Source organism: Syngnathus leptorhynchus, chromosome 15, assembly GCF_054491065.1.
Source record: "Syngnathus leptorhynchus isolate UIUO chromosome 15, UIUO_Slep, whole genome shotgun sequence".
Taxonomy (NCBI): Eukaryota; Metazoa; Chordata; class Actinopteri; order Syngnathiformes; family Syngnathidae; genus Syngnathus; species Syngnathus leptorhynchus.
In genome coordinates, this window is record NC_141209.1 from 10,218,537 (window position 1) to 10,224,683 (window position 6,147).

The 6,147-nt window shown below is 43.5% G+C and overlaps 2 non-coding genes across 2 annotated transcripts; both read left to right on the top strand.

Annotated features, from left to right (window-relative positions):
* Nucleotides 1-2,057: 2,057 nt before the first annotated feature.
* LOC147045680 (U2 spliceosomal RNA) lies at nt 2,058-2,247 on the top strand. Its single transcript, XR_015068399.1, has one exon. It is a non-coding gene; the product is annotated as a U2 spliceosomal RNA (small nuclear RNA).
* A 378-nt stretch (nt 2,248-2,625) lies between these two features.
* On the top strand, nt 2,626-2,790 carry LOC147045681 (U1 spliceosomal RNA). Its single transcript, XR_015068392.1, has one exon. It is a non-coding gene; the product is annotated as a U1 spliceosomal RNA (small nuclear RNA).
* Nucleotides 2,791-6,147: the final 3,357 nt, after the last annotated feature.

Sequence of the window (6,147 nt, forward strand, 5' to 3'; positions counted from 1 at the left end):
CGTTACTGTAGGTACAGCAATGTTCGAACAAACTCTGCCGTTAGTCTCTTACAAGAGCATATTTATTGAGAACAAGTAGGGTGTGGGTGAAATAGGTGAATAGTAGCTCCAACAAACTACTAAATTACTTTTTTGAAAAACAAAAAAGAAGACAAACTATTACCACTACATGTATTACTGAATTACATGTTTGGTGGTCACCTCAGCAACTGGTTAATCAGTGCAGAGGGTCCCAGCTCATTGTTTTACAAGGCCGTGGAAACAGAAACTAGTGGAGCATTGTAGATGACTAACTAAGCAAGAAAGTGTTTCCACACCATTTGGAAAGTTTCAACAAAAGTCCCAATGATCATCGTCACACACATATCTGGGTGTGGTGAAATTTGTCCTCTCCATTTAACCCATCCCCATGTAATTTTGATCCATCCCCTGGGGGAGAGGGGAGCAGTAGCGGTGCCGTGCTTGGAAATCATTTGGTGATCTAACCCCCCAATTCGAACCCTTAATGCTGAGTGCCAAGCAGGGAGGCAATGGGTTCCATTTTTATAGTCTTTGGTACAACCCGGCCAGGGTTTGAACCCACAACTTTCCAATCTCAGGGAGGACACTCTACTACGAGGCCACTGAGTTGGTAACAACTGAATGGTTAAACTTTTCAGAGTCAAGGAAAGGTAAAAGGTTTAAACAAAGAAAATAATTCTAGTCTACATTCCAACATAATCATACGATCAAGATAGTTTATAAACCCTAACAGACCGGACTAAACCCCCAGGCGGGCCCACCACACTCTGGATGCGCCACTCTGCTGTTCAGCAGTACCTGTTCATGATGTCCTCTAATCGGCAAACAAGCATTCGGTTCCGACCCGCAACTGGATTCTGATTGTCACTCATATTGCTTTGCCTCTGTTGTATACAGGCTTCATTACATTATGAACAAATCTCAGTCGGGCTGCAATAACCTGGATGCTGGTGGAGAAATGTATTCATCCTCCAATTTAACTTTTTAATAGAATTGACATGGGAGCCCTCAGTGGTCGGTAGTAAGGACAAGTGGTCTAAGGCGTTGTATTAAGAAGCAAACAACTTCTTAGATGGTGGTTCAAATCCCACCACTGCCAGGTTTCATTTCCTAAACAACTCATAAATAATGAAGATTGTATGTTTCCGTTTTTTTGAAAGGAGAATAGGCGAGCTTAATGGTTCTCACAATTCCCTCCGCAAGGAGAAATAGGAGAGACGTACGCTGGTCTCAACTACTTCCAATCAGCTCTCCCATCAATCCCACTTTTATTTGGTTTGAGATCCCTAAATTACACACTCTAAGGCGTGGGGAAATCAGCATTTGTTTACATGTTTTTCTAGCAGAGTCTCTGCAAGCAGACATTAACAGATTAGCTCTTTTGCACGTCATTTCATCATATCATCTAACAGCAGAAAGGTCTTCGGTGTTTTCCTCTTTCCTCTCCGCCGGCTTGAGATCAGCTGGGGCCAACCAGAGGAAACAAGTTATGGCTCCTCTGCTCCTGTTTAGTTTTCACAACACACTTTCCACAGTGATCACAAATGTATCATAACACATAATAAATCATAATGCAATATTACTCCGACAGCCGCTTTCATCAATTCTGCTCTATGGGGCTTGTTGTAGTTCCCCCTAATTTCTATTTTTCAAACTGTGCATGCACTGTGGTAGGAACAAATACTAGAGCGCTACTAGCTGTAGCGCAAAGGACCAACTTGCTAGTTTTTTATCAGAAACCCTGCAAATTTCTTTGCGAAATATCAAGCTTTGCCTTTCATCTTCATCGGGACTACCCATTTAATAGGTACCTACATTGTGTATTTGGATAGAGACTGCTGAAAGGAGGCACATACAGTTTATGCCTCGTGAACTACATGCATTCTGCAGCTGAAGAAGAGTGAACAAAGAAGTCGGCACGCATGTTTGCCGATTTACCAGTGTCCAGAAGGGCAGCTCTCTGTGCCATACTGTAACCGTTGGTGAGAATGGGTAGACAGGGAAGCCTGCCAGCGAGTCCGTCACTCATACACACCGACGCTTCTCGGTCTTTTGGCTAAGATTAGGTGTAGTATTTGTTCTTATCAGGTAAATATCTGATACATCACTATTGAGGGACTTAATATGAAATTACTTTTTGGAACAGGAAGATGGGGTACAGAGCTTGCTCTCCCCACTCTGCGCATCAACTGGTATTGCAATATATCTGGGACTAGTGCACCTTCCAATGTTGGTCAATTGAAATGCAAATTCAATAAAACACAGCTAGGACCGCTCAGATGCTGTTTGGCTTATGAGCACTGCTCAGTTTTTTATGGCACGTCTTGCAAAAGAAAACAATGCCTTCAGGACAGCCAGACGGACACTTGACCGAAAAACATTTGCTCTACTGCTCACCAGTTCCAGTGAGTCAAACCCAGGTTGCGACCATCACCAGAGGCTTGTCGCATTAGCTCATTGGCATGACCTCTTATGCCCAGTGAGTAGTACACACACACTTCTAACCCACTAGTACCATCACGTCATTCGCCAGTTTACAAATGGCACCATCATCTAACAGAGAGGATGTAAAATAAGTGGTCGCGTGCCCTGGCCTAAGAAGTCATACTTACTTGACAGGGGAGACAACGTGATCACGAAGGTGGTTCACCAAGTGTGAGGTGTGCCCATTGCACTGAGGGTCGTGTTGACCCCTGCGAGTTCTCCAAATGCGGCAATTTTGACTGCATAGTTTGTAAGAACGGGGAAGTGTGTCTGCGCTCTCCCTGATTTGATCGTTAAATACAGAGAGTCCTAAACCAAATGAGAAACAAATGCTCGCAAATCCTGTTGCAGGGCCGCAGCAGGCACTTGGCATCTGCATCTTAAATTGAAGTTGAGGCTTCTAGGTAATGTGGCCAAGCGCTTTAAAGCAGATGTCCCCAACCCTCGGTATATATATATATATATATATATATATATATATATATATATATATTTTATTTTTTATTTTTTTTGTTAATCGACAATCAATTCATTCTGGTCAAGACACTCAAAACCGGGATATGTTTTCCCAGTCGAGCCCCCAAAGCTAGCAAAAATGAGTAATAATTTATTTTGAAAAATATAAATAATTTGGCAATTCTCTCCCAATTACATCCGTCGCTGTGTCTCTTGACACAAGATGCTCATCTCGGTCACGTGACGTCATCCCAGTCAAGACAGCGAGGCAAGGAAAAATGAGCAAGAAACAGAGAAGAGACCTTTGTGATCACATTGTCTCCCCTGTCAAGTAAGTATGACTTCTTAGGCCAGGGCACGCGACCACTTATCTTACATCCTCTCTGTTAGATGACGGTGCCATTTGTAAACTGGCGAATGACGTGATGGTACTAGTGGGTTAGAAGTGTGTGTGTACTACTCACTGGGCATAAGAGGTCACAGGCGTAATAGTGGAGCATTACGCGCCAAGCGCACTCGGCACATGCGGCGACAGGCTAGCTAACGAGGCAATGAACCTTCAAAACTGCTTCGACACATGGAGACCAAGCATCCTGCATTAAAAGACAAACTTTAACCACTTCGGGTGTCAATGTTTCCGATGACGCCTAGATGGGACCGACTCGTTTCTGATCGGTGCGCCCAATAAATCAACGAAATGGTGAGTTTTATTTGTATGTGGTTTATATTTGTTCTTATGCCAGTCAGCCTTTTTATTTAATCATATTTATTTATTTATTATAAATGTATTATTTATTTATATAAATTTTATATTCATTTATATATAGGCCGATCCGCAAAAATAATTCTGACGCGTAACCGGTCCGTGGCGCAAAAAAAGTTAGGGATTGTTAGGGTTGAGAGATTAGTTTGATCCTATGCTTATGTTGGAATGTAACCTGTAATAATTAACATAGCTTGTCCTGTCTTAACAAAGTTGTTGGAATAATCTCGGGGGAAGCCTTGGCCTGCCAGACCAGGAGGCCTTATCTTTTACGAGTTTACGACTCTCCTTTAAACTAAATGCTTTGTATTTAGTTTAAGGAATGTCTTTTGATCTCCGTCAGCCTTATGGTTCCTTCCTGTCCTTATGTTACTTTTGTGTTTGTTTTGTAAAAGGCCTAAACTAACAATGAGCAGAGCTTCTTTGCATAGGCAAAATGTTCTTTGTTCAGTTTAAAGGGACTTCATTCCTTTTAGTTAACTGTAGCTTTGATTCATTGATTGTAGATGATCGAAACTGGTTATATACAGTTTGAAGTAGTCACATTAAAGTTATTCCATATTTACTCAATGTTCATTTAAGGAACTGTATACCAGTTACCTTACATTTACTTAATATGTGTTGAAATGTGTAGGTAGGGCTAGATATTATTATTATTATTATTATTATTATTATTATGTGTTGTGTTAGTTTACTAAGAAGATAAACTTAGCAAGGGTTTAGTTGCATTGTTCCACAGGTAAGCGGCATTCAACGTGTTTCAAGTTATCTGATCACAGTCGAGGAGGAGTCGGCCACCCATGGAGAGGACAACTGGTTGAGGGAAGAGAGCAGACTCTGCAGTCCCAATGCGGGGGTCGAGGGCCGACAAGTGCTAGGTCACACTACACTACATTCCTTAGCTAATCAGCGTTGCTACAACCACTATCTCTCCTCCCTTTAGTGTGGCAACGCCTCTGTAACCAGGGCAACCAAGACATTAAAAAGAGGAGCACGTGGAGGAGGAACTCAGAACTGGTGGAGATTATAACTGAGCTTCCTTTCTCTATCGTTCTCCTCGCGAGTAAACTCATCCTGGTTGTCTTCTCCTCTTCGTTCCAGCATGTGATTTAATGTCTGATCATATTTAGACCCAACAAAAGTATTAGAACCAAGTGCTAAGATCCTTTGAAATGATTGACCAACTGCAGAGGAAGCAATCAGAGGTGTTCTGTTTACACAACATCGTAAAAACGCCCCTGGTGTGACACCCTGAGAAGCCAGGGGTTCACCCCCAACTTGGCCACTCTCACCCCCACCCTACTTCTCTCAATAAATACTCTCTTGCAAGAATCGAAAGTCAGACTTTGTTCGAACATTGCTGTACCTACAGTAACGAACAAATTCTCCACTTGCAAGTGCTTAAAGGACATACGGTCTCCCGTGTGGTTCTTGCAAAATAAGTTAGAGTGAACATCACTAACAGGGACCACTGCTTTAAAGCACTGAATTAAGGTTCCGGTCTCTCATGAGGAGACCGGTAAAAGAAGGCACACGCATTCCATGTGAAACATAAGTGACGATGTTTACCCATCTTCCATGTGCAACAATCAACGTATAGACAGTCTGAACTTCCCAATACTTCATTCGAGAGCAACGATTGAAAGAAGTTTGGAGGCTGTTTAACAATAGGAAACAACGAGCTCCAGATTGCAGAAAATGTTTTCAATCACTCAATGAAGCTCCGGGCCATGGCCTCAGAACGCTCCATCCGCGCTACCCAGCAGCCGATCAGTCAAAACTCTTTCTGTCCACTCATCGCCAAACAAGCATTAGGTACCAACACTTGCAACTGGATTCTGGTTGTCTTTGAAGTCGTTTCGCCTGTTGTGATTGATTCGGTACAATCAAGGTATGGTGTTGTTTCTGTAGGGCACATGTGCCTGTTGCGCCTCCTACGACGCCTTGAGTGAGCCGCAGGGTCGTCAACCGGGGACCACCGCTCATCAGAGTTTCGCTCACTTTAACCCTGGAACGCGTCCTGGTGGAGACGTCCCTGCCCCCCCTTGCAGCTGGCCCATTTTACTGCCTTGATCCCCAATCTTTATCTCTCCTCCTCAGCCACAGTCAGAAGCTTCCCTTCTCTGCTTCCTCAGTCAGGGCTTACGTTGCCCTTCCCTTCGGAGCTTAGCCCCAGTTGTTCACACATCACGAAGCAGCCTTGTCGAAGTCGATGTGCTGACGTAGCCCCGACAGCCCTCTTCAACAGGGTAGGTGGTCGTGGACCAACCTACCTTTTCTGCGTATTTTTGCTTTCCGGGTAACTGGCTCTTGTGGATGATCACCAGGCCTTCTGCGAGTTTTTTCTTCTCTGGTACATTATAAACAAGGCGGTGTATGACAGCACTAACCTGGTTGCTGGTGGGGAAACCAGCTATGTATTC